The sequence below is a fragment of the Mauremys reevesii genome, linkage group 2 (genome assembly GCF_016161935.1).
Source record: "Mauremys reevesii isolate NIE-2019 linkage group 2, ASM1616193v1, whole genome shotgun sequence".
NCBI classification, from domain to species: domain Eukaryota; kingdom Metazoa; phylum Chordata; order Testudines; family Geoemydidae; genus Mauremys; species Mauremys reevesii.
The window spans coordinates 236,160,164-236,188,162 of record NC_052624.1 but is presented as its reverse complement, the minus strand read 5'-3'; the positions used below and the strand labels follow the sequence as shown (position 1 = coordinate 236,188,162).

The 27,999-nt window shown below is 41.7% G+C and overlaps 1 long non-coding RNA gene across 2 annotated transcripts in view; it reads left to right on the top strand.

Annotated features, from left to right (window-relative positions):
* Positions 1–26,735, top strand: part of LOC120398526 — a 41,516-nt gene extending 14,781 nt beyond the window's left edge. Inside the window, exons 2-4 of one of the 2 annotated variants that reach the window (XR_005594496.1) lie at positions 6,136–6,280; positions 22,623–22,694; positions 23,545–26,735. This is a non-coding gene — a long non-coding RNA (uncharacterized LOC120398526). Of the gene's footprint in view, positions 1–6,135; positions 6,281–22,579; positions 22,695–23,544 lie in introns of both variants that reach the window. The other variant, XR_005594498.1, reaches the window with a different exon arrangement.
* The last annotated feature ends 1,264 nt before the right edge of the window (positions 26,736–27,999 follow it).

Below are 27,999 nucleotides of genomic sequence, written 5' to 3'. Positions count from 1 at the left end.
CATACAGCTTATAGAGTGTTTACTTTATGTACTAGGTATGATGTTTTGTGCTTTGTGTTCACGATTGTACAACAGCCCCATTATATTATTCCTATAGGATTGTTATTATTTGTAGTGTTGTTAGTTAATTTAGGATTATATTGTTGTTGTTGTTGTTGTAAATAACATAAGAATAGCAATACCTTTCATGTTCGTGCTGATCATGCATTGTCATTACATCCCATGAAAACCCTAAGATTGACATATTTGCTGTAGAATCTGATATCCATGGTTTGATGCAAATTGGGATTTGAAATGTTTGTTGTACTAGAAGTACAAAAGGGGGGAGTGTGGAAGCCAGTAAATAATTAACAAGGTTTTGAAGAGATCTTAATGAATGTTAGTTAGCATGAGTTAGGTTAACTGTGACCCTGGTGACGTGAGGAAGCAAGATAATGTAAGACAGAGTGAATTGTGTGAAAGTTATTACGACCTTGCAATGTGCAGTCTTGCAGTCTTGTTTTTCTAGTGAGATAGCAGAAAGCTTATGTATAAACAAAATGTATTTGTTGTTTTTTACTGTCTGTATTATTGCTAGAAATTGTCTGTAAAAGGTATAAAGGCTTGCTGTAATTGTTTACCAGTTGAGAGACCTGTCCAGGACCCTGTGTCCTATGGCACTCTCTCCCTCCATGGTAATTACTGGAGAAATAATAAAGTATTTGATTTTGCTGCATCCAAACAAAAAGTGAGAACTGAGTTTTTCTTCGACAAGGGTGATATAACCAACAGTAAAGGCTTATAACTAGCAAGTGGAAATTTAAATTTAAAATATTTCCCTTGTCTGTAATGTTATCCATTGCATAATTAATTTTAACATTGTTGGGGCAGCTTTGCTATAATTGTTCTTCTGAAGGCTGGGTAAAACACTAGAAAAACCAGTACTAATGATATTCCTGCACTCCATTCCATTCCATTCCAGTGCAGGGGGACAGATGAGATGCCCTCGAGGATCATTGCTAATGCTTGTCACCTATAATTCCACAAAGAGCTAGAAGAATTGGAAATACATATACTGGGTCCAGTCCTGAACTGCTTACTTAGATAAAACTCAGAGCAATTTAAAAGGGTAGCTTACTATTAGCTCAATTTTATAGATGGTGCAATTGGTTCAGTGGCTTGATCAGGGTAATAGAGTGAGTCATTGTCATGGGTGGGAATAGAACCTAGCTCACCAGTCCTGTGCCCTTCCCACTAGACCATACTGTAAAGCTACAATGTCTTTCTAAGTAAGTTCTTGGTAAATATTCAAAGGAAAAGAAGGTCCTTCTTAAGGAAGATAATTCAGAATTTGAATCTGAAAGCAACAAAAGTAGTAGAGAAATGGTTATTTGAATCAGTAGCTTTGCAAATACAAATGATGTGGCTTTGCATAGTTAGTGACTTAGAATTATTAAACGTCAAGTTGAAAAAAATGTACCAAGAAAAGTCAGTGGAAACATTTAATGAAGGACGTTGATCAGACAACATAAATCCAAGCAGAGACAGACATTACAGAAATGTATGCAGCAGCTCACTTAGTTCAGGAAGGATTCTTGGAGACTTCAAGGTGATTAGCACAATGGCATTATGTATGAAATTTCACATACACATGCTAGCAAATCATTGGCAAGTTTACTTAACCTTAATTGCAAGACAGTGTTTAACACTTCAGCAGGAGTCACAGGTGCTTGGACACTTTTACTCTAGGTGCTACATAGGGATGTGGCTGCTCAGTTTTAGGCATCTCTGTCTGAAAATGTTTGCATACTGTGTGTCTGACTGCACATCTGGAGGAAAAACATACGGGAGTGGAAGAAGCTCACTTGAAATGTCATGTTATTCATCTTTCAGAGTTCCCCTGTCAGTCCCCTCCTCCACTGCCAAAGAGAGGTTTCTGGGAATGCTCTGTATGGAGGAGTTGGATTCTGGATCCCTTGCAGAAGCTAGGACAACTCTGTGAAGAAGTCAAGCATTATCATATCAGGCTCATGGCACTATTGTGGCTCCACAACTTCCCCTTCTTGCTGGCAATGAGGCTTCATCAGCACTGGTGCATTGGCCCTTCCCCTCTTTTTGCCTCTGCCCTACTCCCTCCCAGGATGGCGGAAAGAAAGCACATGAAGCAGCTGATGCTACTTGAGTTACAAAGGGATCTCACAAAACTGGTTGGCTGAGCAACAAAATGTCACACGAAATGCAATGCTGATAAATTCAGCCCCCAACTAAAACCTCTCCAGCGCATCATCAAGGATCTACAACCTATCCTGAAAGATGATCCCTCACTCTCACAGATCTTAGGAGACAGACAGCCCCCCAACCTGAAGCAAATACTCACCAGTAACCACACACCACAGAACAAAAACACTAATCCAGGAACCTATCCTTGCAACAAAGCCCGATGCCAACTCTGTCCACATATCCATTCAAGTGACACCATCATAGGACCTAATCACATCAGTCACACCATCAGGGGCTCATTCACCTGCACATCTACCAATGTGATATATGATATCATGTGCCAGCAATGCCCCTCTGCCATGTACATTGGCCAAACCGGACAGTCTCTACGCAAAAGAATAAATGGACACAAATCTGACATCAGGAATCATAACATTCAAAAACCAGTAGGAGAACACTTCAACCTCTCTGGCCATTCAGTAACAGATTTAAAGATGGCAATTTTGCAACAGAAAAGCTTCAAAAACAGACTCCAACAAGAAACTGCTGAACTTGAATTGATATGCAAACTAGATACTATCAACTTGGGTATAAATAGAGACTGAGAATGGCTGAGCCATTACACACATTGAATCTATTTCCCCCATGTTAAGTATCCTCACAGCTTCTTGTCAAACTGTCTTAAATGGGCTATCTTGATTATCACTACAAAAGTGTTTTTTCTCCAGCTGACAACAGTTAATCTTAATTAATTAGCCTCTTAGAGTTGGTTGGGCAACTCCCACCTTTTCATGTTCTCTGTATGTATATATATCTCCTCACTATATGTTCCATTTTATGCATCCAATGAAGTGGGCTGTAGCCCACGAAAGCTTATGCTCAAATAAATTTGTTAGTCTCTAAGGTGCCACAAGTACCCCTGTTCTTCTTGTTTACTAAAGCCATTCTGAAGGAGATGAATTGAGATGGGAAGGGCTAAATTTTTTTGAGGGGGACTGTTTTCATTGATACTGTGTCAGTTTAGATTTATTTTGTAATTAAGGTGCCAAGCTCTGTTCTGGGGTAAACTAGCACAACTCCATTGAAGTAAATGGAGATATGCCATTTTACACCAACAGAGAATTTGGCCCTATGTTGGGCATGGTCGAGAGTCTTTCATACAAAGCAGCCTAAGTCAGACCTGGGGCCTAACTCCATTGAAATCAATAGCATTAATCTAGTGTAAGCTAGTGAAAGAGGAGAATAAGGCCCATGGCATTTAGTCCGGTGCCATTTTTTAATATGCAAGGTGAATTCAGATCTTGTCATAACTCTTGGTTTAATGCTATAGTTTGAGACAAATTGCACTTCTGCCATTTTAAGCCACATCACCTTTGGAAAAAATGAGATTTTGTGAGAATATAAAATGCAATTACATTTGTCACAAAACAAAGTGCTAGCATTTTCCTTCCTTTTTGCTATATTGCACAGTGCTGTCTGTTCCCTTTCTTGCCAAAAAAAGCATTATGCACAGTAGACAAGGCTGTTTTTAAAACCTCAACACCTATTTCTGAAACTGCAGGAACATTAAAGCTTATATTATTCCTTTTAATAGAGCTCATGATCCACTTGGGTAAAGAGATAAGGGGCTACATTCTGCTGTCAATTACATGAGCAATTTTAACTGCATCATGTATATGAAAGATTATTTTAGCTCTAGGTATTGCTGGGCATGGGGCTACCCATCTACCCACTCCACTTGGATACTATAGTGATAGACAGATAGGAAACATATAAGTGGGCAAGTAAGTACATAGCTAGAATAAGGCAGATATCTCAATACCAGTGCACCTCTTAGCCACCACTGGAAGTTTAGATCATTTGCACTACCCATCCAGACTAGTCGTTTTGGAACTTAACCAGCAACCCACAGCCATTTTTTGCGTGAAGTGGTCTTTTGATGCGAGATCAGCAAAAAGAAAATGTCTTCCAGTTCATCAGATGTCTCCACAGCCCTTTGAGAAACAAAGGATGCTCTGATTTAACTCCCTAACTGATGCGTCCACAACACAAAAGTCACCATCACAAATGGCAACAATTGGGAATCTATGTCGGCATATCCATGGAGGACCCAAGGCCTGAATGAGCATGAAAACCGACAGTCCTCTCATCCCTAGAAGTCACCCCTTCAAAACAACAGCTGCTAAATAGCTTTCAGCTGCTAAATCCTCCCTGCCATGTTACAGTTGCCTGGCCAGACCTGCAGTGGCCTTGTGTAGGTGCTCAGGAGAAGGGAACAAGAAATTCCCCCATTTTGTATGGCCCACAAAAAGGCCAGTAACACTTGCAGGCTAGTCTTTTGCCCCACCTCTTAATTGGCCTATGGAGTGGGCTAGTGCAGTGGGGACAGAACTTGTACAGTCGCATGCTGACTGTAGCACAATCCGTCCCTGAGTTGCCTCTGGGGTAATGCTGCTCTGAATGACCCTAATGCAAGCTGTAGCTTTAAAGGGATGATTTGATCTAAAATATATATTAAAAGAGTATAAATAATCATCTAAAAACCAAATATCAATTACCAAACTCATATGTTTATGAGATGCTAAACTTTTGAATTACCTGAATTTTGTATCTATCTATCTATCTATCTATCTATCTATCTATCTATCTATCTTGTAGATAGCTTTGGATACCAAATACTTGACATATACATTCTGGGGTAGTGAAAAAGGTGGACTAGGTTCTCTGTGTGTTTTTGCTGTGGGCCTCTTATTCCAAATGCCTTCTCAGTTCTCTTTCTCTATTGTTATTATTACATCTGCAGCTCTTTGCCATTATTACTTGAAATCTTTCCAGCATTAACTTTTAAAAGGAATCAAAGGTCATCTATATTTGAATGCATGTTGGGGAAAAAAGCAATTAATCATGGCACTGCTTATATCGATAGCATTTTGAAAGTCTTCCAAAAAAAACCCTCTTTGCATTATTTTCCAGTTCATTTTGATTGCACTGATGTATGCTAAAAATATTCTCAGGTTCCACAAAAGCTGTATTTCAGTAGCTGACATTCTCGTATCCCATGTGGACAGTAATAATAATATACAATAATGTAGCTCATGCAAATACTGCAGTCATTAGCAGGACAGTTATTTAAAAAAATATTCAGATAACTACAACTGAGCCATTAATAAGAATCTAAAATGATGTGAAAACCACCAACAAATCAAGATTCTTGAACATTAAGTTCCCATGCAGATCTAATAGAGAGAAAATAGGATCCCAGCTGCAGATTGTTTGTGATAATAATGAAAGACACAACATCCAACACAGCAGCCACTTAATTCTGAAGCAAAAGTGATTTCAAATTCAGAGGGTCAATCCAATTTCTGAGACAGGACTGCATGTTAAGAATGTTTTCTCCATTTACCTGAATTATTGTTTCATATAATTTCCACTAAGCCAACAGCATAAAAGCTAAGAGGAACAAGACTTGTATTAGTTTCAGGTTAGGTTTTTCTAGCTGAGAAAAAGATTACTAACCATTACCGTAAAAGAGAGAATTACATTAATCAATATGTCAAAGCAAATGTATGCAGGAAACCTAGTGAGGGTTTATCACAATAGGAGTGCTATTGTATTTAAGAACTCAAAGGATGTTTCTAAGGAAATGAACCTGTGTCAGATATGAAAGGAAGAGGATTTGTTAAATAATTTCAGGTATTTAATGAAACCTCTTGTCTGAAATAGGCTTGCTAAATTATTTATTGAAAAGCTAATAAGTAAGTTTAGTTCTTAGAACTTGGTTTTACTTTTCCTGAAACAAGCCATCTAACTTGGTCTGATACCACAGGGATTCTAGCAGTTGCAGAGATTGCTAAGAGGTATTAAAGGTGTGTTTTTCATCCACCCAAGAGTGACCATGTAATTTCAGTCTGAGTGACTTTTATTTTAAATTAGGAAAACAACAAAGCAAGAAACATCTTTGGAGTTCAAGAGACCCATGAACTCTGCATGATCTTTGAATGTCTTCCACTTCATATGAAGGTTCATCCTTTCCCATTTCATTTTGAACCATTGGACGCAAACTCCATCAGTTGTTGAGGTAGGCTACTTCTGCACTTACAGGCATTCTGACATGTAATGTTTAAGTATAAGTATAAATATAAGCAGAAGTTATGCAACTACTGTAAGAAATTATTCAGGTACAGGAGAACTAAGAAGTTAACAGGTTCTACTGGTGATATGCTCAATCTTATAAAAGAATTGTACCACAGCTAACAACAAGAATTCTCCAAAATGTAACTGCATATAGAGTCAGTTTTAAAACTATCTCCTATAGCAATAGCTGGTAACTCCCAGTGATGTTACAAATGCCAACAACTGTTGGAAGAGTGTTGTTTTTCAAGATTGACTTTTTGGGGATTTTTGTTTATTTGTTTGTTTGTTTGTCCCATTCCTATGTTTCTCATTTGTTACTCTCTGGAAAAAAATGTATGTTATATTGTATGTGTGTCTAGTTGATGAGATGCATGAATTATGGTCAGAGACTGGTGGAAAGCCAGTCAGAAGTAGTGAGTATTGAGGAAGGATATGAAAGGAGAAAACAAACGGGAATAGTACTTAAGTAGAGGGAGATTATTCTGAACTAACCGGGAGGCATGAAAAAAATGCACTGAGTTACAAGTGGGAGAAAGGGACGAAGAGCATTAAGAAGAGAATAACCATTGAACCTGATTAAAGCACTGAGTCAGGAATCATTAACATTGGCAGGTCACTGGTTCAGGAAAATATTGAATTTCCAAGCTGTCTAGAGAGAGTTGCATTATTTACAAAAGATAGATTTTTAAAGTTATGATTGCAGATGCCATAGCAGTATATTGCTTTCCTTCTATACACTCAAGATGTTTCATTATGAGCTTCCACAGTAGACAGGTGCATTCCTGGCCTCTCTTAAACTGAAATGTAAACTGAAGAAAATTTAAAAAAAAAATGTGCCATGTTTTCTCTACAAACAATAGAACTTCTCCTACCAGACCAGACTAATAATTTCCAAGGAAAGATTGAGGAGACATTCAAACTCCTTCAAACACCTGTCTCCACCAAACACTGAGCTATGGCTTTAAAGAACAACCCTCAGAGAAGAGTTATAAGAAGGAATCTCTTCTTAGGGCTCCCAGTGCCATTGCTTCTCAGGCAGGCACAATGCTACTATAAAGCAGTGGGAGCACTGCCACTTTGACATCCTTTGAAATGGGGCAGCATCTGCAAGGGACCAGTTCTGCTGGCCATGATGGAGGTGGGATGGGAACAGGCCATTGGCCTGACCCCTTCCTGCTGATTTTATAGAGACTAGTACCACCAGGGGCACTGAGGAGGTGGACTTCAGAGCCCAAGCTCCAGGTCGAGCTGCAATGACTAGGTAACTATTTTTAGCATGGTAGCATGGGCCCCACAAGCCCAAGTCTGTTGATCTAGCCTTGGAGACTCACTGCCATGGGCTGTATAGACATCTGCGACAGTCCTTGGTGTTCCCAAGTGGAAGGACAGATATGTGGCCAGCCTGTGCGTGGGGTTGGAATAGGGGGCATAGCTCTTTGTACCCTCTCACCTCACCCCTTTTCACACCTGCATACAGTCTGACACAGTCTGGCCCACTGTGTTTTATAGGAGATTTGAAGGGTTCAAGTTGTCTACACAACAACTAGGCACCCATGGCTGGCCCATGCCAATGGACTTGGGCTCTCGGGGCTGCAGGGCTGTTTCATTGCTGTGTAGACTTCCAGGCTCGGGCTGGAGCCCAAGCTCTAGGACCCTCCCACCCCACAGTAAAGTAAAGTAAAGAAAAGTAAAGTAAAGCATAAATGCCTTTCATACAATTATCTCCCCACTGGTGACTCTGTTCTTGTGTAAAAGCTGTAGGAACTGTGTAGCTGCCGAGAACATGCAAGGGAGAACAATGCAATGTGAAAAGGGGCCTGATGGGGCTGTAGGGGGGTGTTTTGGGGTACGTGTAAAACAGCCTTATACCTATACCATGGCTAAGTAGTCATTGACTCCCGAGCCACTTCCCCCTTCCTCCAGCCTGCCCCATTCCAAACCCAAAACTCTGCCTACACATGGCGACAGAGAAAAGAACTGCAAGTCATTGGTTTGTCGGATATCTCGTTGTATCCCACCTCCCATTCCCAGTGATCCCTCATGTTTCTGATGCATGTAACATCTTCCTGCATGTTGACTGGTTGTGAGGGGAGGGTGGCATAGAACACCATGCTGCTGCTTTAGGCAAAAGAGAGGAAACAGAAAGAGGAAAAATAAGACAATTCCTGAAACCTCCACAACACCTGGAGGAAAAAATGACTGCATTTGAATCTAGAAACAGCAATTCCTGGGGAGTAATTTATATTTTAAAAGGTTAGTTATAAAAGGATCACCCAGGGCAAGGGAAGATTGTCTGCATAACAATACCAATGCGCTGTGCTACAGGCCAGCATCAATTTTTATTGGCCTGAAGTTACATATTGCAGATGTTCTCCTGTTTGAATTTTCATATTCTACCTCCAATATCATTTATCTGTTTTCTCATTGTTTTTATATTAGTCCCAGGAAGAACGTTAACTGTCCTGCTGGTTTAATATTTCCTCGTAGCTTCAGCGAGATTGTTTTTAATATTTCGTGCAAAGATTAAAACATTCAGTCAAAGCTCTTGCCTCCCTGTGTTTATTAAAGGATGGTATTTATCTCCACTGTGCAGTGCATAAGTATTTCTCACCAATACATCTTCCATTTGGGAAATCTTAAATTCTAACATAATGGAGACAACAGCAGCAGCCACAAAATATGAACAAGAAAGACAGAGCCAGAAAGAGAGAAAGGTCTTTGTTTCCATATTTTTTTTCTATGCAGTGAGAAAAGGTTTTGATTAACAGTTTCTACATCCCCGTGAAAGCTAATTATGTCCATTTAGTTATTCTGTAGCTCTCTTTTTGCTCTACCTAAAGAAAAGCAATAAACTTGAAAAGAAAGACCTACATTTCTTGCTGTGCTGGGGGAAATGTAAGCAGAAAAGCTGGAGGGTTTATGTTATTAGCAGTAGCATTGCTTTTAAGAATTGAAGAGACTCTCTGAGGAGATGAACCTATGTCAGATCTGAAAGGAAGGTGTTTTGTGAAATAATTTCATCTTTTTAATGAAATCTCTGACATGAAATAGGTTTGCTGAATTATTTACACGATGAAAGGTAATAAGTAAATTTAGCCCTCAGAATGAGCTTGTGCCTTTCCTAAAATAATTGCTCCAGTAGATTTTTCTCCTACATGCCTCCTTCATGTTTTTCTATACATGGTCAGACATTGTTAGACTTTTACTCTGTGGGCAGGATAGCCGCCTATTTATTGTTTCTGTTATAAGACACCCTGTAACAGGAAAAAAGAAGATAATCGACAAAGTAAATATATCCATTTGCACAGAATGCCCAATATTGGTAGCATGAGAAGATCTTCCAGATGCATTTATTTTCGTCCGAAGAACACAGCAGTAAATTATGCTGCTGGTTCAACAGGAACACTCTTCCCTCTGAATAAGTACTGAGCAGAAACTCCAGTGTAGGCCTATGGGGCATTGCTAAAGGTACCATCTTTCAGACTAGGAGTTAAACCCAGGTCCTGACTAAAGCTGGTTGGATACCCCAAAACAATGGTTGTGATCTCGAACACTTGTCCAAATTCTGAATGACTGTCCTATTCATAAATGATCTGGAGAAAGGGGTAAACAGTGAGGTGGCAAAGTTTGCAGATGATACTAAACTACTCAAGATAGTTAAGACCAAAGCAGATTGTGAAGAACTTCAAAAAGATCTCACAAAACTAAGTGATTGGGCAACAAAATGGCAAATGAAATTTAATGTGGATAAATGTAAAGTAATGCACATTGGAAAAAATAACCCCAACTATACATACAACATGATGGGGGCTAATTTAGCTACAACGAGTCAGGAAAAAGATCTTGGAGTTATCGTGGATAGTTCTCTGAAGATGTCCACGCAGTGTGCCGAGGCGGTCAAAAAAGCAAACAGGATGATAGGAATCATTAAAAAGGGGATAGAGAATAAGACTGAGAATATATTATTGCCCTTATTTAAATCCATGGTATGCCCACATCTCGAATACTGTGTACAGATGTGGTCTCCTCACCTCAAAAAAGATATTCTAGCACTAGAAAAGGTTCAGAAAAGAGCAACTAAAATGATTAGGGGTTTAGAGAGGGTCCCATATGAGGAAAGATTAAAGAGGCTAGGACTCTTCAGTTTGGAAAAGAGAAGACTAAGGGGGGACATGATAGAGGTATATAAAATCATGAGTGATGTTGAGAAAGTGGATAAGGAAAAGTTATTTACTTATTCCCATAATACAAGAACTAGGGGTCACCAAATGAAATTAATAGGCAGCAGGTTTAAAACAAATAAAAGGAAGTTCTTCTTCACGCAGCGCACAGTCAACTTGTGGAACTCCTTACCTGAGGAGGTTGTGAAGGCTAGGACTATAACAATGTTTAAAAGGGGACTGGATAAATTCATGGTGGCTAAGTCCATAAATGGCTATTAGCCAGGATGGGTAAGAATGGTGTCCCTAGCCTCTGTTCGTCAGAGGATGGAGATGGATGGCAGGAGAGAGATCACTTGATCATTGCCTGTTAGGTTCACTCCCTCAGGGGCACCTGGCATTGGCCACTGTCGGTAGACAGATACTGGGCTAGATGGACCTTTGGTCTGACCCGGTACGGCCTTTCTTATGTTCTTATTCAATCAGATTTGTGCCCTGTTATTTGTGAATGGATTTGGTTCATGCAGAGAATCAGCACAAGGCCCACTTAAGCCCTAGATTGTAGGTGACCCTCATTCCTGAAGATTAATTGAAAAAATGCTTCAGAGTTCAGATGTTTCTCATACTTTCCCTAGGTAGAAATTTGACCAGGGCACTGAGGTTAAAAACATGTGCTGTTGCAAAAACGCCATAAGAACAGTAATGATTGCAATGGTCAGGATCAGATCATCAACATGGATGTGAAGTGCTTGAATAACCAGACAACAGAGTGGTTCAGTGTGGTCATTGGTATGAAACAGGGCTGCATTTTGTCTCCACTATTGTTTGGTATTGCCACAGACTGGATAATTAAGAAGTGTATTAGCAACATAAACACCAGTATAGCATGGGTAGATGGATAATGCCTAGAAGACACAGACTTTGCTGACAATATTGTGCTACTGAGTGACAGTCCTGAAACATTACAAATAAAGACAGACAACTTGGCAAATATAGCAGGCCAAGTGGTAGATGTCAAGCAGTAACACCACATTAGAAGGCAAAAATCAAGAAAGTTGAATAGTTCAGCTACCTGGATAGCACCATATTAGGCAATGGAGACCTCGAGAAAGAAGTGACATCAAGGTTAGGACAGGCATCTACTAAACTCAACAACCATACAGAAACCAAAGCTATACAGCACCAGAACAAAACTGAGAGTTTTCAATTCAAATGTAATCTTGGTGTAACATATGGGTGTGAGAACTGGAAAGCTCTTAAAACATCAGACAGAAAATTAGACATCTTTGAAAATAAGAGCCTCTGAGAGATTCTGGGTATTAGTTAGAAAGACTTCATCACCAAAGAATAGATCCAAGAAATCACCAAGCTGCAGCTTGTTTCCACCAGAATCAGAAGGAAGTACTGCATATATTGGGAGAATGCACTCTGGTTGCTAACACAGATGCCCACATGAAGTTATCAAGTAGAAAGCAACTGGCGTGAAGAAATGAGGGCGCACAAGAGAAACCTTAAGAACTCTTAGCAGGCAGGGAAGACTAGTTAATCTCAACTCCCTATAGAGCAAATGGAAGCAGCAGATGACAGAGCGGAATGGTTTCTACCCTGTGCACCAACACTGGTTTGGAAAGGTTGTAAAAAACCCCAAAACACGGTATTATTGAAGAAAGAGAGCCTGAAGTGGAGTTCTTGGGTTACCTGAGAGGGAAAACTGAGGCAAGTGTATTTGTCTTGTTCTGTCATGTCGTGGCCTGCCGCAAGATGGTGCTTCAGTCAGGGCTGCTCTTTGACAGTGGAGCAATGTGGAGAAGTTTTCAGTGTCTCTGCTGAATACTGAGAGGATTTCAGACATCAGAGTTGTCACCTTGGAAATCTATATGGCCACTGAATTTAATAAAGAAGGAAGCATGCTGTAGAAACAAGTGACAAGACAAGGCTCTACAGGTCGGGTTTCTTACTGTCTAACGTATTCATGTATTTTGCATATAAGATACTTGCAAAGCTATTTTAGAATTTGTTGTTAGATGATGTCAACATTAAAAATGTACAGTAATTTTAACGGTTCTCTTAAATATCATGTTACAGGGATAAAAGCTAGAATGGCAACCTAATGCCATTTACCACCCAGCCTACTGGTATCTGTAGCAGCAGTCATCAAATGTCTACAGTTCATTATAGCCTAAACAACTGACATTTGAAAGTTCAAAACCATCTTTGTCATTCTCTTTTGTATCAACTCATCAGACCACACTGCATGACTACTTAGAGCAAATTTACATTTATATACCTATACCATAGCAAAATATTCTACCAAGTCTAATTCTATTGCACAGAACGTTACTCAGGGTTATTCTCTTGTGCTTCATTGCTATTACTATATTACATATATAAGGTGTAAAAGCAATTTAGTTTATAGTTCTATAAACTTATCACTTTCTGAAATTTTCACCCTTTGAGCTCAAATTTCCCAGTAAAATTTGAGTTAAAATAGTTCAGCTGGTTTTGAGTACAAGAAAGGCAAAATACTATAAACGTTCCCCATTAAAAATATTGTGCCTTTTTTTTTTACCAGCTGTAATGTATTATAAATTCCTGTAAATGCAGCAAAGAGTCTTGTGGCACCTTATAGACTAACAGACATTTTGGAGCATGAGCTTTTGTGGGTGAATACCCACTTCGTCGGATGTGTTGAAGAAAAACTCAAAGTAAGAACTGAGTTTTTCTTCGACAGATGCATGTCACCACATACACATGCATCCGACGAAGTGGGTATTCACCCACGAAAGCTCATGCTCCAAAACGTCTGTTAGTCTATAAGGTGCCACAAGACTCTCTGCTGCTTTTACAGATCCAGACTAACACGGCTACCCCTCTGATATAAATTCCTGCTAAACCACTGAGTGGTCAGCCAGATGAACAACATTTTCCCTCAAAGCTGCCTGGAAGTTCATTGGCTCCATTAACCTCATGGATGGGCCATCAACATAGTTCCTTTGCACAATCAGGTTGAGTTCATCCTGACCTCAGGCTGAAAGAGACAACAGTATAGATATGGGACAGTGTTGAAGCTGGAGACTTTTGCCTAACAGTACCCATAGAGCAGTGGCACTCACACCTTGTGCCTACTGCCCCTTCTCGCTATATGAGGCAGTGTTGCCCCAACCCCCATCAGTCCCTTCTCGCCATCCATCAGCTGGAGTTGGAGCTCTGTGTAATTGTTGTTTCACAACCTCGCATTCATCCTCTTAGCCTAGCTCATTGTATAGAGTTAATAGTTAGTTTAAAAAAAAGTTGTATAGTGTTAGTAGTGTCCTCAACCGGGTTCAAGTATTGCCCTTCATGTTGAGTGGCAATTCCCAACAGTGACGCCCCCCCACACACACACACGGTGCTTGTTCTGCTTTAGCAAAGCCCACCTTAAGGCAAGCTGTTTGATCTGCAGATCGTTCGAAAAGAGGACTCAGGTGGCGCAGTACCTTTGCCTCAAGCAGCACCTGCTTGAGCAGGCCATGCAGCCTGACCTGGTACTGAGGCTTTCATCAGGCTGCAGATTGCCCTGGGTCTCAGAAGGTGCTGTTGCCTCTTGATCTGGGGCAGAGGCCTCTATGAAGAGGTGTAGGAGACATTTTCTGTCATCGGCGCCAAAGAAGAGATCTCATAAGACCAATCGTGAATACTCTAGGTCTCAGGGCGACTCTTCTGCCTCCCCCAAGAAGAGAGAAGAGTGCCACAGGACCAGTTCCAGCATGTGGGATGGCATAAGTACCTCTTACCCTCCCTCAGTACAGGGTAGGGAAGGCAGATATACCACACCACTGACTCTGGTTCTGGCCTCCAGGTGTCCTTTGAGTCCAGTAATGACTGAGGCGATGCCAATACTGAAGGTGTGACATTAGCATACCAAGCTGCATTAGACCTATTCTACCTTTCAGTCCCATCTTCTCTGCTAGTCCAAGATTTTGCAAGGCTGAAGATGATGATGAGCCCCCAGGTGGATCATGTAACAGAACGTTAAGGCCCTTTGGCACTATGCCAGAAAGCGCCCCTCCTAGTGATTGGCATGGAAATGGCACTGGAATTGGTATGGGGCTCTTTGGTAGTGGAACCTTTCTTGGCACTGACACAATGCTGCAGATGGTTCCATGGCAGTTGCCACCACCCTCGATGTTGAGGACTCAGGAGTTCTGGTACTGCCTTTTGCACCAGAACCAACCTTGCCTGTGGCACTAACATGTTCTGCACCGGAGGTGATGACTACCTCAGGAATGCCAATTCCAATCTCATTCTGGGCCACTGATAAATCAGATCACCTGTTGGCCCCCTTTGGGGTTGCCCCCTCCAAGTCTCTGAGGTCCCAGGACTCCTCCATTTCAGAACTGAGATCCTCATCCTCCTGCATCACTGGAGGAGGTCTGAAGGCCACCAGTAGACTGTTATTGCTACCAGGGTTGGCATATGCCTTGAGTCTGGGACAGAGGACGCTGGCCCAGCACCTACTGGCCACAAATGCCTTACCTATACCAGTGGCCCCCTTGGACTCAGTGGGAAGCTTGTTGCTCCCAGAGGTCTTGCTTATTGCCCAAGTCGAAGGTGAGATTGCCTGCTTGTGTGGCACTGGCAGCTGCAAGTTAACCACAAGCCCAAGTGCCCACACTTCCCCTTCCTGTGGAACCACTGGTGTTTCCCCATCTGGAGATGCTACCTCAGGAGCAGGACCCATCTATTGCTCAGCCAACAGCCTTGTCCTCATCTCTGGATGATGGGGTGCTTCCTGGTTCATCCTCCCCCTCCATCCCAGAGGACTTCAAGTTGGACAAGGACCTCTTAAGTTAGGTGGCCGCAACCCTCAGTATTCAAGCGGAGTTTCTCCGTGAGAATACCAATAAACTCATGGACATTCTCCAGCCCTCTGTCTCAGGGAGAGTGGCCCTCTCAATTAATGAGATGCTCCTTGAACTTGTGAAAGCCTTTGGGGTATACTGGCCTGACTACTACCGGTGGCAAAGTACTTGGAGAAGCACTAATTTGTGCCTGTACAAGTGATTCTATTCCCATCTGGCCCTGAACATCCTGGTGACCATGGCGATGAATGACAGAGCCCAATATGAGAGGTTGAAATCCAGGCCCAAGGACAGAGACTCTATGATTTTGGACCTTTTGGGCAGAAAAATAAACACCTCATCATCATTACAGATGAGGATCACAAACCATCAAGCTTTGCTGTCCAAATATGACTTTCTCAACTGGTTAGCTAGGGCCAAATTTGAGCAGTTGCTCAAGGTCTCTCATGATGAGTTTTGGGCACTTATTGCCAAGGACTGCTTGGTGGCCAAGACATCTCTGAAATCCACCCTTGATGTTGTGGACACCTTGGCCAGGGTGATGGCCTCAGCAATTACTATGAGGAGGGCTTCCTGGCTCCAAAACTTGAGTATCATGCTCGATGTCCATCAAGCGATTGAGGACTTGCCTTTCGATGACCGAATCTTGTTTTTGTACAAGATTGATGAAACCCTGCATTCCTTTAAGGATTCAAGGTCTACCTTCAGGTCTGTGGAAATGTACATGCCACCCATGCATAGATGCAGCAACAACTGCCATACAGGCCGCAGCATCCTTGCATGCAGCCCTTCCTCCCATGACAGTGAGACTACCCCAGGAAGAGGGACAGGTCTCACAAGAGGAAACACTTGAGGTCAGGGCCCGGCCAGTCAGTTTTCCCTCCTTCAGGACCTGCTAAGTGCCCATTTTCACTCGTGGGTCCAGAGAACTGTTCCCATTGTTTTCTTCCACCATCATTGTCCCCCGATTCCTTTGGGGACAGGCCCATTTTTACAATGCCTAGGTCTCGATTACCTCTGACACTGTCAGATTGGGCTGCACCATCCAGTTTGTCTCCATGTGCTCTCCTCCCACTTCTCCCCATCCCTTTTCAGGGATCCCTCTAATGAGACACTGCTCTTCAAGAAGGTCAGCTTTCTGCTTACTTTGGTAGTGGTAGAGGAATTTCCATAAAAACACCAGAGTCATGGGTTCTACTCCTGGTAGTTCGTGATATCAAAATCCAAGCGTGGGATGAGGCCCATCCTCGACCTCTGTGGACTCAACAAATTAATCAAATACATGAGATTCTACATAGCCACTTTCTCACCTATCCTCTCTGCTTTGTCTCAGAATGACTGATTCTCTGCTCTGCACCTTCAGGATGATTATTTTCATGTGGCCATTTTTCCAAGTCACAAGAAGTTTCTTAGCTTCATAGTAGGAGAACAACACTTTCAGTACACGGTTCTCTTCTGCCTGCCACCCCGCGGTTTTTCACCAAAAGCATAGCAGTGGTCCTGGCTTACCTCAGGAGGAAGGGAATCCACATCTTCCCCTGCCTCAATGACTGGTTGCTGAAGGGCTGCTCCAGAGAGAAGTTTCTCACCCACATCAACACCTTGCTATGTTTACTCAACCTTTTACAACTTATTCTAAACACTGTAAAGTCAACATTGGCTCCCACTCAACAAATAGAGTTCATTGGGGCCCTGTTAGATTCCATAAAGTCAAGGGCATTCCTGACCACCAACAACTTCCAAGCGATTCTACAACTCTCAGTCTGCAATCGCAAGCATTCATGACAGTCTGCATGTGTCTAAACTTGTTGGGACACATGTCCGTTTGTACCCTGGTGGTCCCATTTGCCATGTTGTGTCTTTGCCCTCTTCAGATGTGCCTCAGGCTGGTTTACCACCCTGCCCTGCATTCTCTGGACAGGTTGGTTCACCTTCCTCCACCAGCCTTGGGGTCATTGCACTGGTGGGAATCCCCGCTCAATGTGTGCCAAAGAGTCCCCTTCACTTGGCCCTCACCAACCAAATCAGTGTTTACCAACACATCCCTTCTGGGTTGCAGGGCACATCTGAACTCATTGAGGGTGCAGTGCCTATATTGGGACCAGGAGATCAGCTCCCTGCACACTGCTGCATGGCTGAGGAGGAAGAACATTGGTCGGAGGCTGTTCAACAGGTCCTACTCAACAGCAGGAAACCTTTCAATAGGATGGCCTACTTGGCCAAGTGGAAGAGGTTTTCGGGGTAGCCTTTGGCCTGCAGGGCCCATCCAGTTGGTACTTCCATCCAGGACAGCCTGGAATACCTTCTACACCTTCAGAAATTGGGTTTAGCACTCCATTTGTTGAAAGTACAGTTGGCAGTAATATTGGCATTTCATCCCCCTATCAAAAGGAAATAATTTTTTTCAAATGCCATGGTGACAATATTTCTGAAAGGACTACTCCGCCTGCATTCTATGGTCCCAAAGCTGGTCTCTTTGTGGGACCTGAACACGATTTTAGCAGCCCTCAGGGGGCCTCCATTCAAGCCCCTTGCTTCCTGTCTGCTGCCCCTCCTGTCTCCGAAAACTGCATTCTTGACACTCTCCTCTGCCAGGAGGGTGGATGATGGCTGGGCTCCTTATATTCAGTTCTCCAGGGACAACGTAATGTTCCAGCCACACCTGAAGTTCATATCCAAGGTAGTCTCTTAGTTTCATTTGAACCAGGAAGTGTATTTGCCTGTATTTTTCCCCAAGTCATATTTCCCCCCCCCCCCCCGCCAGAAGAAATGCCTCCATATGTTAGATGTGAGATGCTGCCTAGCCTTTTATCTGATCAGGTACTGAACAGTTTTGTGCTTCACCTCACTTGTTCATATCACATGTGAACCACATGAAGGGACAATCAGTCTCTAAGCAGACCATCTCTAGATGGGTAATATTTCAAAACCACATATAAAATAGCGTTGGTTATGCCGCCTCTGCTGATACAGGCTCATTTGACAAGAGCACAGGCAACATTGGTAGTGTTTCTCAATGCCATTTCCATGGTGGACATTTGCTGTTTGTCCATATAGTCGTTTATACATACATTTACAGACCATCAAACGATCATTGCTTCTTCCAGAGCGGATGCTAATGTCAGAAGAGTGGGCCTGCAATCCTCACTCAGATAGCCTCCGAGCCCTGCCTTCAGTTGAGGATACTGCTTGCTAGCCATCTACGTCAAATATACATCTGTATCTACTCGAAGAAGAAATGTCTGCTTACTGTAACTGTGGTTCTTCAAGATATAATGCAGATGTGTATTGCACAACCCACCCACTGTTCCCTCTGCACTGGAGTCTTCCCCTGGTGCAAAGGAACCATGGGAAATGCTATAGGAACAAGATGTGAGCACTTTCCCTTTACGGGTACTGCTAGGCAAACGTCCTGCTTTGGCACACGGGGTGTGCACACGCTTACTTAGAATAAATGTCTGCATCACATCTCAAATAACCTAGTTACAGTAAGTAACCTCTTCATCTGCACAAAAGGCCTATGAACTGGGAGACTTTACACAAACGGCTCCATTGACATAAACAGTGATATAACCTCATTAATATGAGCAGTGTGAAACAATGCAAAGCTGCCCAAGGGCTTCTCACTGTTCAATTACTATCCATTCAGCCTTTATTTAACATCACTCTCATCAAGCGTAACAGATTGGATATATCACACTCTAGACACATGGCAGAGACTTTTGTGATTGGAGTATGATGTAAAGTAATGGGAATCATTTGGTTTGGGTTAGCAGTAATGAGCAAACTGATACCAAGGAAAGCATTAGGAAGTGAAAGCCAAATAGTTAAAGGATCTGTTGCATATTCCAGATATAAAGGCAAAAGGCTGGAGACTGTTGGAGTGAAATGTTGGTAAGGAATAGAGTTTCCTGAGGCGTTAGAAGCTGAAACACTATACTCTTGTTTTGTTTTGCTCTTTTGCACAGAATGGTGAGTTATTTGACAATATCAGCTTGAGACGATGCTTAGATCATATTTCTTCAGAAAGCTGTCTGGAAGGTTATACCAAGCAGTGGCGCTATGAAATATATATTACAAATGCTCCAACAAATTAGGTAATTAATTACAATTTGTTGCTATAGAAGAAGCCATTTGATGTTACTGTTCTCCTTATGGTAGATTAGCTTTGATAGTGGTATATTATGATATTTTTTCTGAGCCATTAAGAACTATTATTGATTTTGAAGAAAATGTACTTTGAAGGAATTGTTTTTGCTGTGCTTAAAATGTATTTCTAAAGTAATGAAATAAGAATGTTTAACTTGCTTTTATTTCTCCTGGGGAAAAAAACACCATCAAAACTGCATGATGGAAATTTACATTAATAAGATCCAATGGCACAGAATCAGCTTTAATTAAGGTAGGAGGGGAGAAGAGGAGTATCTCTGTTCTGAATCCAAACCCACAGTTTACTCAGGCCAGTCTTGTCTTTGGTTCTCCCTGGAACACGAGCACATTGTAGGTTTGTAACTGCAAGACCATTGCTGCTGCTGCTGCTTCAATATAGTGCACAAAGTTAACCGATAAAATACCATCAAATCCCCTGGGCTATTCAAAACCAACAGTGAGGACATAGCTGATTTCAAGCAACAACATCTGTTTGGGGGAATAAAAGCTGAGTAAGGTCTAGACAATGCCATTTTGACACAGTGCTTGGTTGGGTGGGGTATCCGGTTGCACATGTCCAGGGGAAGCACATTCTATTTCATAGAGTACAAAAATGCTGTACTACTTTGAGGGGTGCAGCATACTCCCCCATGCAGCTGGTGCGAAGGAGGATGTCATGACCTCACATACTCTCTGCCCCTTTTCCTTTGTAATGCAGAGCACCCTACAGGACATACTTAGGGAGCATTCCATGCACTGCCCTGACTGCAGTCCTGCCCTCTGCTTGTGCAATCCGTGTGGAGTGAAGGCATCTTATTCCTTCCTGCTACACTGTGCACCCACAAAAGGGCCAGGTAGAATCTAGCCCTAAATGTTTGTGTAAGAAGCGATGAATGGTAACAGGTGGAAAGATCTGATGTTAGGTTTTGGTCTGCATCTTCACAGCAAATGTCTTATATTTCTTAAAAGGAGCAAAGAGTCCTGTGGCACCTTATAGACTAACAGACATATTGGAGCATGAGCTTTCGTGGGTTAATACCCACTTCGTCGGATCGATATCGATCCCCGATAGAGTGATCACTACCCACCGATCCGGCGGGTAGTCTGGACGTACCCTTAGAATATTTACACTATCACACTGTCTTTGAAGTTCAGTATGTATCAGTCTGTTAAATGTCTCTGAATCATTCTGGTTTTCTAATTATATGACATGAATGCATGACATTAGTTGTAACAACTGGCTGGGGTCCATTTGTAATCCCCGAGTTCTCTTCTTGTTTGGCATCTGCCATCTGTAGAGTTTGCTCTGTTGATGGTTCTTTCTGAGGAACACACTGTAGATGTCAACTGTTTCTGCTGAACTCTCCATTGCTGATCTCGATCACATATGATCTGGGCCCTGAATTATTTTTCTTTATGTCCATCTTTTTTCTCCATCCAATTTGACATGAACACAGTCACCAAATTATAGACCTGGCAGTTCTTTCAGTGAGTTTTCATTGGAAACCTCAATGAGTTGCATCTGTTGTAAACCTGTTCATATCCCTTCTTTGATCAGTTTCTATGGATGTTCAGGTGCTTCATTTTGTTGAGACAAATGCTTGTGGAAAGAAAGTTTAAGAGTATGCAGACTAAAAAGTGTCTACTTTTTTCAGCAGAGGGACAGTGTCCTACTGGACAATCAAAGTAAAAAACAATTAAGCAAATATTTTAGAATCTCTAAATAAAAAAGTAAGGTTGAGTTTTGGTCTTGAAATGATCAAACCTTTGGGGCCATTCTTTGAATGAATTGGTTCATCTGTCCCACACTGAACTCCTCCTCCCTCTTTAATTCCTTTTCCAGTTTTCAGTACAATCATTCTCTGTTAAGTTCACCACACAATGTCCAAAAATCACCTCACTGAGAAAGATCCTGGCACAATTCTCTAGTTTTGACTGGCATTATGTTATAGTTCCACTGTACATTTTGACTTTGTTTCTATACAAGCTTAAGGCTTCAGTCAAGTTTTCAATGAAGAGTGAATGTGCTGGGCAAATAGTTATAACTCTGCAGGTTTTATGAGGGTTGTTTGCTACAGTTCACCCCAGGGATGAAAACTTCATTAGAGCTCTAATTAACATGGGCTGAGACTAATGGGAGTGCCTTAGCAAACTGTTGCAAGAGTGATGCATTTCCATCTCCGTAGAGAAGGAGATTGAATGCGTGTGTTGGGGTCTGTCAATGGCACACTCTAAAACATTTACTGCTCCTGACAAGTGAAGGGGGTTCTTGCATAGCGCATTACATCAATGACACTGAAAAACAAATGCAGATACACTGTAGTGGAGGGCAACTGAATCTATCCATCTCAAGGTTAAAATGAAATCTAAAGCAGCCAACCAAAGGTTCAGTCATGAGGCAATTTGTTTTGATTGGCATGATCGCCATCCCAATAAAACACCTGGTAAATCATATGCTGTGTGGAACCCCCCCACCAAAGGCATCCTGGATAAACTGTTCACAGAAATGCAGCTCTCTCAAAAGGATAGAGCAGCTCAACTATTCATAAAATTATACTGTGCTCATAAGGAACCTGTAGGATAGATTTAGAGATTTATTTCCAAAATAACAATTGGAGCTAAGGCTTGAGGGGATATGGGGGGAAGGCTCAGAAAAAAGAACAGATTTATACAAAGCAGCAGCTCATTTAGTTGACAGAAATAAACATAATTGTAATGATTTAAGCATCTTCCTATATACATTGCTGTGTATGTATACAGAGAGAAAGTGTGGTGGGAGTGTGGGGACAAGACAGGGGAAGGTTCATGATGGTGCAATGTGGTATAGAGGTGTTTTCAACTGTCTTATTAAATCAGCCTTTTAAAATAGCCAAGAAAACTCAACAGCCCAGACAAATATTTGTTAGCCCATTCTAACCATGAATATCAACCTGTGCAATCCCTTCTCTTGATCCATTCAACTTCTGGGCTCTGCCACAGACTTCCTGTGTGACCTTGGTCATGTAATCTTTCAGTGCATCTATTTCCCTCTTATAAAATGGGGCTATTAATAATTTTATTTACTTTCTCCCACCATTTGTTTTGTTTATTTAGACTTGTTCCCTGAGAGACTGTTTCTTACTCTGTGTTTGCACAGGACCTCCAACAGTGGAGCTCCAATCTTGGCTGAGCCTCTAGAGCCTTGTCTTTAGTGCACGCTAACTATAGGGTAAGTAGCTGCATGCTTGTCAATACGTGGTAGCCTACTCCACTACTGCATGCCCACATTGTCAATGTTAGCATACTGTTGTTACACCCCGTGTCTGCATAGCACTGCAAGTGGCTGTGACAAGCAAGCATGTGTCTGGGCTTATGTCCCAACTCTCTGTCTTGCTCTACATTCACGTTTGTGGGGGTTTGTGGGGCAACTTTTCTGTTCACTCTTGGGCTTGTGGGAGGAAATGGCCTAGGCCTGCCAAATTTGTTTACTGGCTGTTATGTTCCAAATGTATGGATCCTTCTCGCCCTAATTACACGACTGACAGCTGCTGCTTTTTATGATGACAGTGTTTGTTTTTTGTGGCTCTGCACAAGCTGCTGCCAGAACACATTGGGCGGGGATTTCAGAGGCTGTTTTTGGAGAAGATGTAGATAGGAGTAGCACAATGGCACCTGAACAGGACTCTGGACTTGGAGACCTGGACTGAGCTGATGATGTTTTCAGTGGCAGATGACACCTATCAGACAGCTGTCACTTACCCACATTCACCCAGCCACCACTCAATGGGGATTCCATCTTGTCACCATTCTTATTTAATATGTATATGGGCCAAAGGATTAGTGAAGAGACATGGCTTTGGGTGTCTTCTGTCTGCTGCTGACACACAACTCTATAGCTCCATCTCACTCTACCTGCCTCACTCCACTTACCTACTATTTGGGTGGGCTCAAGGCATGGATGAGAGTTAATAGGCTGAGGGGATAATATTCAAAAATGCCTCAGTCACAGTTAGATGGTAACAGCCAGGATGGCTATTTTCATTTACATATGATCAGGAAGTTGCATTCATTTCTTTCAGATATGGACCTTGCTACTGTCATCTCTGCCTTTTTTAACCTGAAGATTGGATTATTGCTATGTGCTTTACATGGGACCACATCTTTGATGAATCTGGGGCAGGGCCAGATTAAGGCATAGGCACTATAGACCCATGATGAAGGCACCAGATCTTGGAGTCATGTATTTGCAGCAAAATCTTAGCTTTCATTAAAAAGAAAGCTCAGAGCCTCAAAGATATTTAGGCTCCTAACTTCCATTGATTTCAGTCTGGGTCTAAATCTCCAGCCCCCATTGTGGCAAAGAAATGTTTGAAAATGTGAATCAAGCATAACTGATGGAGTATTACCTGCCTGAGTCTGCAAAGACTGAAATAATAGTTTTGACAGAGGTGACCAGTTCCAGCATCTCAATGGGGTGTTAACGCCAAGACCCACTTCTCTGGAGGAACATGGCGACACCACCCAGCAGGAGCACTCCATATGTCACAGATCAAGAAGAGTGTGCCAGGCTCTGCTGACCCACCCAGACAAATAAATCCCAGCTGCAGGTGTAAGTACTGGTAACCTCCCTGCTGCCACCTCTACTTTGGCAAGGGAAAGGCACCTCTGCTGCTCTTAAGGGGAGTGGAAGGAAGGGTGTGCTGCTAGCCATTCCTGTGGTGAAAGAGTCCTATGCTGCTGCTCCTGCTTCTCAGGGTCCCCCTGGAATTGCTATAGCAGGTGGGGTGGTGGTGTAGAGCCATGAGAGGCTCTATCTAAAAGCACCCTTTTCTTCAGAACAACTCTCAGGGAACCAAGATCAGTGTCTGTAGGGCCCCCAGTGAAGCCTTCACCTGCACTAATCCAAAAGGTAGCTGAACCTGCACCCATAATGTGTTTCATTGTTAATTGGTGTGACAGAGTTATGAGGCCAGTGAGACATTTAACTGATGAGTCAGCAGGGGTTGTGAGTGAGATACCAATCCAGTTAGTCCACAGCTCTGTGGCAGCACTGTTGGGCATGCTTAGACCAAATGGAAAAGTGGGGAATTTACTTGCACACGTTTAGTTCCGACATTTACTGGGACTGTGGATTTCTGGCTGAGGGCAGCGTGTAAACTTCAGAGCTAGAAGGATGGAACTCTCTGCTCTGTCTATAGGGGAAAAGATAAAAGCCAGCCCTGGCGATCTTCATATGAATTATAATGTTGCTTAACCATAGTTCTGCATACTGTGTTTTGTTGCTGTAATTGAAGTTGCCTATGTTCTCACTGTATAAATGGTGATTGATTATTATGATGACTAAGTTCTGGATCTTAACAAGCCATACAATTAATACATTGGATCTCTGGGCTGGCCATACTCCTGATATACAGAATGGGTTTTGTTTGTTTTATTGTATGTAAATATAGTTAGCATATTGCTTTCGTTGATTATTCCCTTTTCCTCACAGTATTTGTGGTTCCATATCCCCAAGGACTTGTGAGTAAGGGTGAGCCACTTAGAAGCCTGGGGAAATTGTATTTTAATTTCTCAAAGCCAGAAATAGGAGTACTGCTCTGGATGGGGGCTTGAGCCATCAATTTATTTATTTTAGAAAAAAGACCTCTAGACAGATTGAACCTGGCCATTGTTGCCGCCATTGGCATCTCGCAGAAGAGTTACATTCTTGATAAATATATGCATGCAGATTCTGCACTGTGGCACCTCATGTACCCCACTAGAATGGAGGATATAGAAATTAATTGGATAAATTGTTTTAGATAAACATCAAAGTTGGTAATGCAAAGATGACTGACAAGATACCACTCCCAAATTTACATAATTTTTTTAGGGGGCATGTTTTTTGGCTAAGACGGAATCAAGATCCTGCAATAGAAGTGGTGCCTATATTCAGAACCTTATAAAGTATGGTGCATACTTCATGGACACACCGTTTTTTAAAATATACAACCCCTGAGAAGATAAACTAATACATGAACATTGAAGTTAGAGTGTGCTTCACTACATCATGTAGAATGCTCTAGGCTCAAAGAAAAATGGAGGTCAGCAAGCAAAAGTAGTATAGCTTCTTTGACTGGGGAATTATATGGCTATCAGCTAATTTAAACTAAATCTCATTTAGATCACCTGTTCTGAGCTTATTGGTAGGGTGTTTGACACTAATGCTTGCTGAGATCATGGAGAAGAGAACCCAGAACAAATTGTGAAAAGGATCCTGGTCAAACAATGGGAGAGCTGAGAGTCTCTATGGCTGATTGCGCACAATAAACTACAGTGCTACAGCTTGTGGAAGACTAAAAATCAGGTGGGAGAAATAAAACAAATCAGGCAGAGTGCTTTACCGCAAGAGCAGGAGGGAGATAAAATCCATCTTAATTCATTTATACTGGTCCATATTGACCAAATGAACAAATACATGTTTTTGTTAGCTGCATTTTATGGAATAATTGGCTTTCTGACACATTGTTTAGTTACATTAACTCGAAAATGTCAAAAAGTGAGTTTTAAGCGCTCAGATCAGAGCCGATTTGTTATTTGGTCTGGGTTTATGATACATGTGGGTGGCTTTTTCATTTTTGTTTTATATGCTTTTAAAATTATTGGGGCTCACACAGGCCTCTGACTCATTTCCCAGGAGGGAGAGTTAGGCATTTTCCCCCCTGTTTTGCTACTCCTGACTGTGTGATAAATAAGATCAAGGGATGCCCAGTTCATCTTTCTCCTTATTACTGTGGCTCACATTCATAAAGGATGCTTTTCTTTTGGGGATCACTGCTGCTTGCCTCCTCTTCCTTAAGAAGTCATTTTGTCCATCATCCTAAAACAGGGTTTCTCAAACTTCTGAAAACTGAGACCAACTTCAGGAAAATAAAACCAGTTCCACCTTACTTCTGCCCCACCATGTGCTGTTAAAGGCCCACCCAGTCCATTCAAGTCTGGAATTTTAATTAAATTGTATTTTTAGATATGTCCTCCAATTTTGTATTTTAAGGAATGACGTATATTCTGTATTGGATGTTATATCTCTGAACATGTTTTATTATTTAAAACTGAAATAGAAAGCTGTCAGGTTTACAATAATATTACTTAACAGATATTTTAATGCTTGTTATTTCTTTTCTCCAACAAATCATCTCACATCTATGGGCTCCTCAGATGTGGCTGCTTCTTGACTTGGGCTTGGTTCCTTTTGGACTTGTGTGGTAGGTGAAAGTGGTGGTATTTCCCAAACCCATCCACGCAACTTCAGTAGGGGAGATTTGCTTGAAAAATCAATAGCATGATATGGCTCAAAATACACAATTGTTAATAATAATAATAATAATAATAATAATAATAATTAATAATAAACAGCAGTTCCTTAAATAACTGAACAAGTAAATGGTACCTGACTGTCTCGGTTGGTAGAGAAAAATCAAGTAATGCAGCCTAGAATACAATATAATACATGATCAGATGAGAATGTATTTCCATGGTTTAAGCTTCATCACCCTCTCTTAGCAATGTCATCTCCAGAACTTCTGAAATTCTTCTTTTTGTCTTTTTTTAAAAAAATACAGCATCTTTCCAAATACCTGGTCTTATCTGTCAGGTGGTCTTTTTGTTTGCTTCTTAAAGGCTGCCATTGGTTGGTTATATACTGAACTGACTAACTTGAAGATTTCTCTCCAGTAAGGTCATCACCTGTGGTGGAACTGAGGGCCTGTGTAAAACTCTCTGTAACACATGTATCTAGTATAGTGTCTGTGCAGAGAGAATGCAAAGGGAGGCTGCATATTTTCAATGTGCTACAGAGCGGGTCCCTGCACCATCTCTGCATAAGTGGGTGTGAAAGGTCATGAAGGGGCAAGCAGAGGTAGGCTACTCAGAATTCACAGTTAGCTGTATCTGGACCCGGCAACCCACGTCATTGGTGCTCCATGCTTTGAACAAGTGATTCTTTCTGTAGTTTGATACTAAACATCACAAGAGAAGTTCTTAGAAGTACAAGTTAGTATGTTCTTTTATCATATGCTGTACTTGAATAGCAATTCTATGGTAAGTTACCCTCTGAGGAAAATGAACTCTGCTCAAACTTTCACTTTCTTTACAGTTGCAGCAGAGCCAGCTCAGTTCCCAAAATAACATCCGTTTTTCTTTCCTTTCAACTAGGGGTAAAGTAATCCTGAATCAGTTTCTTATTAGAGAGTCCATCCAGGATCTTGTTGTCAGGTCTTTTGTGGTTTTCTGCTGTGGGTTTGTGACCCTTTTGGTTGTTTTTTGAGATCCTCCAGAATTTCTGGAAAATTTCAGAAGGAACAGTTTGATTTCCACAAAGCTTTTGATGCAGTTTCTGAGATAGACTGCTAGGTTGTCACATAGGTATTGTGGTACTCTAGGGTTACCAACCCTCCAGGGTTGTTCTGGAATCTCCAGGAATTAAAAATAAATCTTTAAAGATTATGCCATGTGATGAAACCTCCAGGAATACATCCAACCAAAATTGGCAACCC